The sequence below is a fragment of the Stylophora pistillata genome, chromosome 8 (genome assembly GCF_964205215.1).
Source record: "Stylophora pistillata chromosome 8, jaStyPist1.2, whole genome shotgun sequence".
NCBI lineage: Eukaryota > Metazoa > Cnidaria > Anthozoa > Scleractinia > Pocilloporidae > Stylophora > Stylophora pistillata.
The window spans coordinates 21461034-21473773 of record NC_142526.1 but is presented as its reverse complement, the minus strand read 5'-3'; the positions used below and the strand labels follow the sequence as shown (position 1 = coordinate 21473773).

General features: G+C 38.9%; 1 pseudogene across 1 annotated transcript in view; it reads right to left on the bottom strand.

Annotated features, from left to right (window-relative positions):
• LOC111332223 (uncharacterized) overlaps positions 1–4509 on the bottom strand; it is a 16199-nt pseudogene extending 11690 nt beyond the window's left edge. Inside the window, exon 1 of the transcript XR_015991107.1 lies at positions 4179–4509. The product of XR_015991107.1 is annotated as an uncharacterized LOC111332223 (transcript). The remainder of the gene's footprint in view (positions 1–4178) is intronic.
• Positions 4510–12740: the final 8231 nt, after the last annotated feature.

Here is a 12740-nt window from a genome sequence, read left to right as displayed (position 1 = left end):
ATGTTCTTATTCCAGTTCGTGTGAAATGATCGGTTGGTTTTGCCGTGATGTTATTGGCTGTAAGACTCAAGTGACGTAAGTCGTTCGTGATTGGTCTGTTTCGGTCTGTCGGTAAAGCTAGGTTGTTCTTTTTCGGTCGTTTGTGATGTTTATGTCGTGAATGAGTCGTTTGTATGGGGCGGGTAGTTGTTGACATCTGTTTAGGGGAGTCTGTTCTAAGTTAGTAAACCAGCTTTCCAGAGTCAGTCGTTGAAAATAGTCAGTGCTGTAGGTTAGGCATTGCGCAGAGTCCCAGTCAATGTTGTGGTTGGTAAGTCGATGGTGTTCAGCAATGTGATTGCTGACATCACCTTTCCTCGTCGCCCGTCTGTGTTCAGTCAGTCTTGTTGTGAGGTTTCTACCAGTCTCACCGATGTAGGAGGCTTGGCAGTCGGAACAATTGATCTTATAAATCGTTCCCTGTCTGTTCCTCGGTTCGTCTTTGTCTTTAACGTTGGTTAGTAACTGACGTAGTGTGGTGATGGGTTTGTGGGCGACGCGGATATTGAAGGGTAGTAAGATGCGCGAGATGTTTTCAGACATACCTTTTATGTACGGTATGGTTGCTGTAGTCGTAGGGGTTGCGGTGTCGTTTGTTTCGGTAGTGGTAGTGGGTCGGTGAGTGTTTCGTCGGATGAAGTCGTTGTTGTAGTTGTTCTTCGTAAAAACACGGTGAAGGTATTTGTTCTCGTCGGATAAGCTGTCTGTCGAGTCACATACTAGTTGTGCGCGTCGTGTTAGAGTTCTGATAGTTGTGGCTTTGTGTGATGTAGGGTTGTAGGATGACTCGTCTAGTAATCTGTGTGTCGGTGTGTGTCGGTTTCCTGTAAACTGTAGTTCGTAATGAGTTGTCGTTGTGGCTTACCAGGCAGTCTAGAAAAGGAAGTTTGCCATTTTCTTCGACTTCTCTGGTAAACTGTATGTCAGTGTTTTGTTCGTTAAGGTGGTTGTGGAATGCGTCAATTTCGTCGTGTCGAACGGCGGTGAATGTGTCGTCAACGTAACGTAACCAAAGCGGTATCGTTTGTCGGCAAGTCGAAAGGGCGCGTTCCTCGATGTTCTGCATCACAATTGCCAATCCGACTGCCAAGCCTCCTACATCGGTGAGACTGGCAGAAACCTCACAACAAGACTGACTGAACACAGACGGGCGACGAGGAAAGGTGATGTCAGCAATCACATTGCTGAACACCATCGACTTACCAACCACAACATTGACTGGGACTCTGCGCAATGCCTAACCTACAGCACTGACTATTTTCAACGACTGACTCTGGAAAGCTGGTTTACTAACTTAGAACAGACTCCCCTAAACAGATGTCAACAACTACCCGCCCCATACAAACGACTCATTCACGACATAAACATCACAAACGACCGAAAAAGAACAACCTAGCTTTACCGACAGACCGAAACAGACCAATCACGAACGACTTACGTCACTTGAGTCTTACAGCCAATAACATCACGGCAAAACCAACCGATCATTTCACACGAACTGGAATAAGAACATTCTACTGACAACAATCACTCACTTGACTCTGATGATGACTTCCGCACAGGTTGTCGAAACGTCAGTCAATGCCACCGACAACAGTCCTTCTCAGGACTACACTCACCCGGACGATCAGACTACACCTTCACATGTTACCCCCGGGTTCAAACCATTTACTGCATTACATTTGACTATACATGCTTCTTGAAAAAGTCAATGAAGAAAATTTTGTGCTAGCTGGGCATGGACTCAGTGTTGAACTCTGTTTGTTATGTCATACATTAAGGGTAATTTGAAAATGTTTTTCAAAAAAAACCAAAAACTAAAACTAAACAAACAAAACTTGAGGCTAAGCAGTGTCAATGTTTCTAGAAAACAGACATCCCCATATCCCCTTCAGAAGGTTTTTGGTGTGAGCCACCTACCCCTTGGAATATCCACTTTGCTCCTTTACAAATTTTAGCATTTGAGATACCATTCCCCTTTGTATTCTTAACAGCCTTCCTCTTTGGATGGATACATGTGGATACTATATGAAGTCAAAACCTTAATCAAGAAATTGTCTGATCCAAAAGATAACTTGAGCAAGTAAACTCTTGAACAGTTGACAGAGAGCAGTTAATGATTCAGATCAGTAAATGGGCTTCTTTTTGAGTTTTTTTTTCTTTTCTATGGAATGGGCCACTACATGTAGCTACTACTTTTGCACCATTCAAATAATTCACTGTCAGTGTTAATAATTGTCCTTTTCAATTTCAGTTGCTGCCTGGCCTTCCTGAAGTAACAGAGAAACTTGGCTTTTTTAAGCTGTGACTCTGTGAGAAATGACATCTCAATTAAGGTGCTTTTTGGGAACAAAATATTTGAACTGGAAACTTTGGTAAGTGTTTGACATGCCTGGAACAGCAGAGGAACTGTGCTTTTCAAACTATAGCTCTGTGTTCCTTGGACACTAAAATGGTAAAATTTCCCTTTCAAACCAATTATAGGAATTAGTTTGTAGTAAGTAAAAGATTGTTGGTATCACCATTTGGCCTGCCTGAAACAGCAGAGGAAACTAGCTTTTCAGGCTGTGACTCTGTGGGAAATTTATCCCCAGGTGTTTCTTGGGCACTTAAGTGTTATTAATTCCACATGAGCCATTATTGAATTTAATTTGTGTCGAGTAAAAGACTGTTGGTATCACTGTTTGGCCTGCCTGAAACAGCAGAGGAACCTGGCTTTTCAAGCTGACTCTGTGGGAAATTTATCCTCAGGTGTTTCTTGGGCACTAAAGTGTTATTAATTCCACATGAGCCATTATTGAATTTAATTTGTGTTGAGTAAAAGACTGTTGGTATCACTGTTTGGCCTGCCTGAAACAGCAGAGGAACCTGGCTTTTCAAGCTGTGACTCTGTGGGAAATTTATCCTCAGGTGTTTCTAGGGCACTAAAATGTTATTAATTTTACTTGAACCATTTTTGAAATTAGTTTTTCGAGCATGAAAAACTGTTGATATCACTGTTTGGCCTGCCTGAAACAGCAGAGGAACTCGGCTTTTCAAGCTGTGACTCTGTGGGAATTTTATCCTCAGGTGTTTCTTGGGTACTAAAATGGTAATGTAATTACACATAAACAAGTCTATATTTTGATTGATAATATCCTAATTTGTAACCAGAGGACAATAATTTTGGAACTTTAGTTCTCTAGAGCAGACAAAAGGTTCACCTATTTTAAGCTGAGACTCTGTGGAAGTCTAATTTTTACAGGCGACTGCCAGGCACTAACAGGGTAAGATCACATGAAAAATTTTGGTTCTTTGTTTTCATATTTTTTTAGTGAATAAATGTTGAGATCACTGCTTGGCTTGCCTGAAACAGGAAAGGAGCTTGGCTTATCTATCTAGTGATGACTGTATGGTAATTTTTTTCATGTGGTTCTCATTTGCACACAAAAGTGGAAATTATAATGAACTTAACATGATCAATTCAGTCTTTATTCAACTACTTAAAGCAAGCAAAGGAATATTGTTGTTACCTATTCTACAATGAGGCCAAAAGTATTTTTCATACTACATGTATTTGAATCATTACTGTGAGCGGTTGTCTTAAATATTTCAGTCTTAACAAGAAGCCATAATAAAAACTGAATGTCTCATTTGATGGCATCTACATGTATGTGTTTATCCACTGTATGTAGTACAATACAAGTAACTATGAATGTCTATAATAATGGTTTTGATGTTATTCAGTGCCTATATTGTTTCTATCTAGGTGGTGTATTATTGTGATGGAAACCTTGGAGTGACATTTCTTAGTGCTTTGAGAAAGATTAACATGCAGGCAAGCAAGAAAAGAAAAGATATGTTGTCAAAACAGTCATATATATTTGTCTCTTAGTTACATTGTCATATATTTTATAGATTGGGCTTTTCCCATATAATTCTATTTGTTGAATTCTCAAAAATTGGATACCATATGAATTCACATTATCTAGTAGTTCCGTTTCTTCTCCAACATCTATGACTAGTTGTGACTGCAGAGAGGCTTTCTTGGAATTTTGCATTTTCTTTGCAGCTTCTAGGGCAGCACGCCCCGACAGATTAACAACACCGTTTGTTATTTCTGTGGAGCCATTGAAGGATTTTGTCACGCACAACTTTACCTTAACTTGGTCAGACAGAGCTCGCTCCACGTCACAAAGGTTGTAAGTTTTAAAGGACATACGAAGAGTTTTGTCCTTTCATATGGGTGGCTTCTGGTGTTTGCACTCTTTATCTCCACTAAGTGTAGCACTTCCTACTTTGCTGGGTAAATGACCAAAAAAAGTCAAGTCTTACATTTGTAAAGGTGAAGTGGCATCATTTTGCTGCGAAAGAATTTTAAAGTATTAGTCAAGTCCACAGAACCGTACAAAATACATTAAAATTTAACGATATTATGATAAAAATATTTTTAAGAAACACTAAAAGTAACGCTCGTCTCACTGAAGTGCTTCAAGATGGCCTCTGAGGACGACTTGTAACCCTGAGGTTATATACTCCTGGGCGTATATAACCTCAGTCGCCATTTGAATTACGCTATTTGATCTTCTTTTGGTCTCAAAACATACGCCAGTGTTGTTCGTTGCCTGGTAACAAAAAGTACATGGCATGGAAAGGCATAGTGAGGGCCACAAGTCTTACTCTTACAACCATTGCAAATAACTGGTTTCGGGGTTCTAGTTCACTTATAGTTTGTAAAAATATGCGGAATAGAGGATCAAGACAACTGGCCATTTTTTGTTCTAATTTTCAATACTGGGCGCGAGCATGTGAGCCGTTGTCGATACAGCCCGGCCTTGAAACTGATGCACTTCGTTCGAGCAAAGCCGAACTTGTAACATTGCTTGCTTTGCTACACTTATAAAAAGCGGCTGTCTGATTGATCAAAGACCCAACGAAATAATTAAGCTCTTATAACAGGTGGAACTGTGCAGAAAAAAACCCTTTGGAGAAAGATAAATGGTAACAGTACGAATAGTCTGAAGAGTTTGATCCAAGTTTGTTTTTTTAGTACTTACCAGGAACTCTAGGGTTATGTGCAGAGTTTAAACACTCCATGATTTCTGCCAGCCATTTCAAGTATGCCCACTCCAGTTAAAAGTTGTGGCTTCTCTACTGGAGCCTGCTTACTTCCCAAGTTAGGAAAGACGATACTCTGTGGAGTATCACAACAAGGATGCTTTTGGTCGTAATGCTTTTCTAACGCCCTTCTTGTTGTCATGTGTTTCGCGCATATTTGGCAATTTGTAACGTAGATTTCTGCCATAGTTAGTGAGCACCGTTTTCGCGTCCAGCCATTCACATTCTTGAAGCGGAAGAACCAACTATTCCGGCATGAGTTTCAAACGCGTGTGTTTCAAACCAGAGATTCATTATATGAAAGCTACGACAAGGGATATGTGTATTCAAGCCGGCGGTAGGTAATAAGATTTACCATTATTTCCAGGTCACTACCCAGATCTAAATAGTGATTCTCTTTCGCAGTCAAGTTTCCACAGCAATTTAGCGATCTCTAAAGTTATAACATGCTCTTTATAAAGAGCACAAAAGCAGCATTTTTCTCCAATTAAGTTGACGTATGAAATACCTGAATAAAGAGGAGTCACTTTCCGAGTGTTTAGCGACTTTGCGTTGCGTTCGACTTCGAGTTACTTGTGCGTTGTCGATTTCTTTAAGAAGACGAAAGCGACGAACAGGAGAGGCTAATTCACAAAGAGTGAATAAAGAAGCAAAAGCAAAGACGAAAAGATAGAAAGTAAAGAGGTAAACTAGGATCGCAGATCGCCGTAGGCGAATAAATACAGAGGCAGAGGTCCTTAATCAGAAGCACGTCGAAGAAGGAGAACTCGTTGAGAGGGGGACAACATGGACTAAGTGTCGCTAGTGACATTTTTAGTCTGGGAATTATGGCGAATAATGTTTACAAAAATAAGAGATGGAAGGCTTATCCTTAATACTTCAGAATGCAGTGCACCTCAATCCAGTCAAGAGGCCAGTTTTAGAAAATATATATATTTTTCCAGTTTAGGAATAGCTGAACCTTTTTACTGGGTGAAAAAAATTTCAAATTAACTATTTTTCGCCACATTGACCCTCTCGCATGTTAATTTGTAGCATCTTTCAGCTGGCTTTAGGTAACTCTTGAATGTAGAAGCAGGAACCACGAAGTAAAACGCTCTGCAAAGAGTCAAAGCTACTGTTTTCCTACTCTGATAAGAACAGCAACTATCGCGCGCTGTATCATCGATCGATTGATTAATGGCTTTGAGAACTATGTTCGTACTAGCTAATAATTCTCTCATAGGTTCGTACTTATAATTCTTACTTTTTCTCAAAGATTTCTTTACTAAAAGTGCTCCTGCTTGGCTCAACATAAAGGAAACGACGCAAACTTCAATATGGGCGTCTCGTAATTTTTGTTTACGTTGAGAAGATGCATTTTCTACATTTTGTGATCCACGGAGCGCACTCGATACTTACCTCATAATGGGCTTATACTATTTTGCGAAACGAAACGAAATTTTGCGAAATGGCGTTTTTTCGCCTTTATTTAGCAAATGTGTCTTCTTCGTCCGAAAAAAAATGTGTCCACTCATAAAATGATCAATATTTCTAAGAGCCTGGTTAGCTCATTTTATTGACCATAATAGAACTCGTTTCGCAAAGTAGTAATTTTGACAGAATCACTATTTTGCGAAATGGCATTCTTTCACCTTTATTTAGCAAATATGCCCTCTTCGTCCGAAAAAAAAAATGTGTCCAATAATAAAATGATCAATATTTCTAAGAGCCTGGTCACCTCTCATTTTATTGACCATAATAGAACTCGTTTCGCAAATTAGTAATTTTGACAGAATTACTATTTTACGAAATGGCGTTTTTTCACCCACATTTAGCAAATATGTCCTCTTCGCCCGAAAGAAAATGAAAGACAACTACTTATTCTTGTTCTCAATTGCCCTTTATTGGCTCGGAGTTCACTCTTTATTGTTGTTATAATTCTCTTCTCTATTCTGCTCTGTATTCCTTCTATTTTGTTCTGTTCTATTTATGGTTGCCGCAACTCGATTTTATAGTTGACCAACAACCCACATGCCTGACTGGCAAGCCGATCCACTTGATTTGTTTTAACGTTTTTTTGTTTGGCCACAACAATTTCCTCTCCAAAATGTCTTTCCCAAGCCTAGGTAGTACGGTCAATGTAAAACGAGGTGAGCGAAATAACAAACCGTCACAAAGCATCATCTGGCACAAGAATTCATTAAAGAATACTTGGGAGATCATTGCGATTTGGGATTGGTTCCAGAACAAAATGTCTTTAACCATTCAATATGCGACTCTTGTGCTGCAAACGTGTTTGCTGTGGTGTCTTTTCCATGGCGCAGACCAAATGAAACATCTTTTACAAAATCGGAAGTTTAAAGCTTCGCAATTAATTTGGTGAAATCTGCTGCTTTTTGTGGCACTGTGCTTCCTGAGAGCGATTTGGGATTTTACAAGCCTGATTGTATACTTGTTCCTGTTGCGGGAATGTTAGAGGTGACCAGGCTCTGAGAAATATTGATCATTTTATTAGTGGACACATTTTGTTTCGGACGAAGAGGACATATTTGCTAAATAAAGGTGAAAAAACTCTATTTCGCAAAATAGTAATTCTGGCAAAATTACTACTTTGCGAAACGCGTTCTATTATGGTCAATAAAATGGGAGGTGACCAGGCTCTTAGAAATACTTGATAATTATATTAGTGGACACATTTTGTTTCGGACGAAGAGGACATATTTGCTAAATAAAGGTGAAAAAACGCCATTTTGCAAAATAGTAATTCTGGCAAAATTACTACTTTGCAAAACAAGTTCTATTAAAAATTTGACTGCCTTGTTTTTGAAATGTTTTTATCAAAGAACTGAAACCAACGCTAAACAAACAGTGCGATTCAATTCGCGCCAAACTATTTGTTTAGAACGATTCGTGCTACGATTATTTTATTCTTTTATTCTCTTCCATTGTATATTGTTTACACTTTTTCACATATTTTAGCGTTCGCCACATTTTATCGTCTTCAACTTGCTTCAACATATTTATGCTGATTTGGAAAACTTATTTGAAAATGACCTCAGAGAAGTCGAAACGTCGTGACCTCTCAGCGCTAGCTTTTACTTCAAAGTCGATTTCTAAGAAACTACTTATTAAGAATTCTATTATGGTCAATAAAATGAGAGGTGACCAGGCTCTTAGAAATATTGATCATTTTATTAGTGGAAAATTTTGTTTCGGAAGAACAAGACATATTTGCTAAATAAAGGTGAAAAAAAAACGCCATTTCGCAAAATAGTAATTCTGGCAAAATTAGTACTTTGCGAAACGAGTTCTATTATGGTCAATAAAATGAGAGGTGATCAGGCTCTTAGAAATATTGATCATTTTATTAGTGGAAACATTTTGTTTCAGAAGACTAGGACATATTTGCCAAATAAAGGTGAAAAAAGTGCCATTTCGCAAAATAGTAATTCTGGCACAATTACTAATTTGCGAAACGAGCTCTATTATGGTCAATAAAATGAAAGGTGACCAGGCTCTTAGAAATGTTTACCATTTTATTAGTGGACACATTTTGTTTCGGACGAAGAGGACATATTTGCTAAATAAAGGTGAAAAAACGCCATTTCGCAAGATAGTAATTATGTCAAAATTACTACTTTGCGAAACGAGTACTATTATGGTCAATAAAAGAAAGGTGACCAGACTCTTAGAAATATTGATCATTTTATTAGTGGACACATTTTGTTTCGGACGAAGAGGACATATTTGCTAAATAAAGGCGAAAAAAACGCCATTTCGCAAAATTTCGTTTCGTTTCGTTTCGCAAAATAGTACAATTTCGTTTCGTTTCGTTTCGTTACGCAAAATAGTATAAGCCCTCATAATGTTGTCTAGACTGACGTGTCAAATTAAATCTGTTGATAGATAGCCATGTGCCGAACCTCACTTCTCTACACCTTTTTTGTGAAAATCCTTCATTAAATTTTTGCCCCGCAGAGATGCTACGTGAAGAAAAATTAGACCCCCTCCTGACTTTGCGCTATTCAATAGCGCAAAATCGGTAGGGGTCAAGAAATTCAAAGTCGTATAAAGCTCGTCGTCATAGGTTTTCGGACAAGCGGTTTTTCTGGTTCTCCTCCCCGTCCCCACTCTCCCTCGCTTTGTCACTCGTCCCATATGTTCCACCCGTCCAAAATGGCGACCGAATATTCGCTGCGCTAAATCTCGTGCTTGAAAACACAAACTACTGCCGGCAAGTAGGCTACCTGAATCTCTCCCGTCTTTCGTCCTTCTTCCTCCTCCGTCTTGCTATTCAGGCGAGTTAATCACCATCATTTCAAACTGTTTTGTGGTTTTGTTTTGTCTTTGGTTTAAATTTTGCTTTCCATTTTTTCTCTTTAGGTATGCTGATATATGTAATAAGTTTTAAACCATGTAAACCGAGGGAAATTAAAAATTGAAACACTGATAAAATTGAACCACCACATCCTGACAGTCTCGTGACGATAGCTACAAAAGTTATGCAAATTAGGGGTAATTTTCTTTCTACACAAAGAAGCGCCACTTGAGCGAAACACTTCTACCAGACACAACAACTGAATAAAATTGAAAGGAAAAAAAAATTTGCAAAATATACATGTATAGAGCAATGTAGATTTTGAAATTAAAATCTCGTTGACGGCACACTCTTGCTTGGCCGTGGGAAGATTGTATAACTCAACATCACAACTTTTCACATTTGAATAAAACATATCACACCGCCTTTTTTTTTTTTTTTTGACTTTTCTTATCTACATTTCTGCCACTTTCCACCAACCCTCTATTTATCTTACTCACAGAAACTCCTTCTCTTAGGTTCGAGAATCCGCCGGTTGGCGCCAATCAAGGACATTCATAACTCGCTAAACTTTCACACCCTTCCCGGTTACACAGCAAAATTTTTTGTTGTAAACATTTGTCACTTTGCACTCAGTTTCACCCAAACCGAAAATGTTGTTCTATTATCATTTTGAGTTTAGCAGCAACAGTGATCATGGCAATTACTTCACGAATAGAGATTAAGTGGAAAATATTCAACAACATGATTAATATTTGGAAGCCATAATCGCCTACGAAATGAATCAGTAACGTTAATGCTCTGTTAAACCCGTTACTTGCCTAAGTGTCAATGGTTTTCAGTCCAACTTTAAATATTAAATCGAATTAGAAACAGCGGGTGATTATTAAAATGTTCAACGGTACCTTGTATTGAGTGTTTCCACTATTTCCCTGTTTAAGCGTCTTTTGAATATATGACAGTGAGCGGTTAGGGGCCGACCATTTAACTTTTGAGGGGGAGGGGGGTGGGTGATTTCTGGTCATCAAGAAATTTTTTTTCTAGCAATCTGCTGGGCAGGATATTTTTTTCCGCTCTAAACGCTTTTTTTTTCCTGTTACATTTGGGCTGTATGCAATTTTTTTCTTCCAAAAAGCGCTTGCAGGAAATTTTTTTTCAAAATCACCCCCCCCCCTCCCTCAAGAGTTAAATGGTCGGCCCCTTAGACAATATGGGCCGGTTGTTTGCAGGAGTTCTACTCAAACCGCGGATTTACACACTCAGTGGGCCTCAGGCTATCTCTATGAGAGGTTTAATTTGATTAAATAAATGTCCTTCCGATGTCAGCTTTCGGTCCATGCCTGTTCATATGAATAACTGTTTTGCTAAACAACGACTAAACTTTGTTTAAATAATCACACCTACAATTTTGCTCACTGAAAGACGAATTCCGTCACATGACAACCACATTTTGGGTTTTCCATATTTATACGGTATGGACAAGAGAAAATAGTGGCTCTCTTGTCTTTTCTCTTGCTATGAATCATTTCACTATATGCTCTTTGATATGTGAGTTTGAGCAGTGCCTAATGTTAGTCGCTGTTCCATTTGTTTTATTCCATCACGAACTACATCACTTCTGGACGGTTTGCATACTCTGCACATTTTTCCACGATGCGATAGTTTTGAGGTTTTTTACTGACCTTCTTCGACTCGAACAAATTTCTTTCCGCGGCCTAATCATAAACCGAAGCACAAAACGCCGGCCTGAGAAAATAAACACGTTAAGGTTCGAGGAAAGTAGGCAAGAGTTGGCTTTATGTTGGTTGATTTTTCTTTTACTTGTGACGGTCGTTTCGAACCGTAAGGCCCTTTAATTTGGACACCAACAAAAAGGCGGTCCAAAATCTGTCCAAACATATTTACCAAACACTAAAAAAAACAACTAGACTGACAAATCTAGTTGAACTTTTTGTGTTTGTTCTATCATTTCAAGAATAAAATTTCCTCATTGCTCGTTGTTCATAGATAAAGGATTTCATCACGTCTAAATTGACGCTAGACTATACAAACGACAACCTGCGTTTATTTCGATCAAAAGAGGTCGCCTTCTTCACGGCGAGAAAGTCCTAATCGATGCCAGAAGGACTCGCACAAATGTTTAACCAAGTACTCCGTGTTAATCATCCTGTTTATAAATTAACAGACTGATAAGGCTGAATTTCACAAAATTGAGTTGGCTGAGGTTTTTAAGACTACCTGGTCCTGTTTATCGTGTTCTACAAGGTAATCAAGCAGAACCCACGTGGAAGCCACAAAACGCAGATACGTGATTCAATTTGATGATAAACTACCCTGGCGAGAGATCTAGATGCCAGCATGTCCATGCGCTGCGCTTGAGGTCACATAGTGCAACAAAAAGAATTAAACCACTCAATATGGCACAGAATTCTCGATAACTGAAGGAAAAATACTTTTAAGCTCCTTGGAAAAGCATAAAGCCATTTAATTAGATGAAACTATTGAGCAAGCGATTCAGCTGACTGAAGAACTTAAAAACTGAAGTTAACTGAAGTTAATTTGAGTTAAAATGTCTAAGAACACAAGAACATTGAACCAGAAAAGACAACTGCGTGCACGGCTTCAGTTTGACCAACATCTGGCCAGCTGAGAATTAATGATAGCGATCATGAAGTTTAGAAACAATCGAGCCAGTAGTTTCCTCGTGGGGAGCAAGGTGTGTAGACAAAATCGTTGTTTCTTATTTGTCGACTTAAACGGTAGATCATAGATTTAGTTCATTGTAATTTTTTACGACCGATCGTTTTGGAAACGAATTCTGACGTTCTATAGGGTTAGAGCTAGACCTCCCTCAATTTGTTAATGAATGTAAATTTGTGAAAAAAAAAAACTCAAAATAATAAACGACGTTTTCAAGTAATGAATACTTCCGCTTTAATTTCGAAAAGCGCCGGAGAGCCGAAAATTCCAAAAAGGAGACCCTGCCTTGAAGAGAGACCACCCACGAGACAAACAACAGTACGAATTACGTTTTGTTTAAAGAATTTTAAGGTTTCAAAGTCTGTGAGGGCTCACATTGTGCCGCTAGTAATGCTAAATATGCTTCAATGACTTCTTCACGCCCAGAACGCCCTTAGACAAGGACAGCTGTGTCAGAAAGTGTGGAGGATACCGAGTTGGACAATTTTTCCTACAAACTTTCCTTTGTGAAGGTGTAGTCTGATCGTCCGGGTGAGTGTAGTCCTGAGAAGCACTGTTGTCGGTGGTAGTGACTGACGTTTCGACAACCTGTGCGGAAGTCATC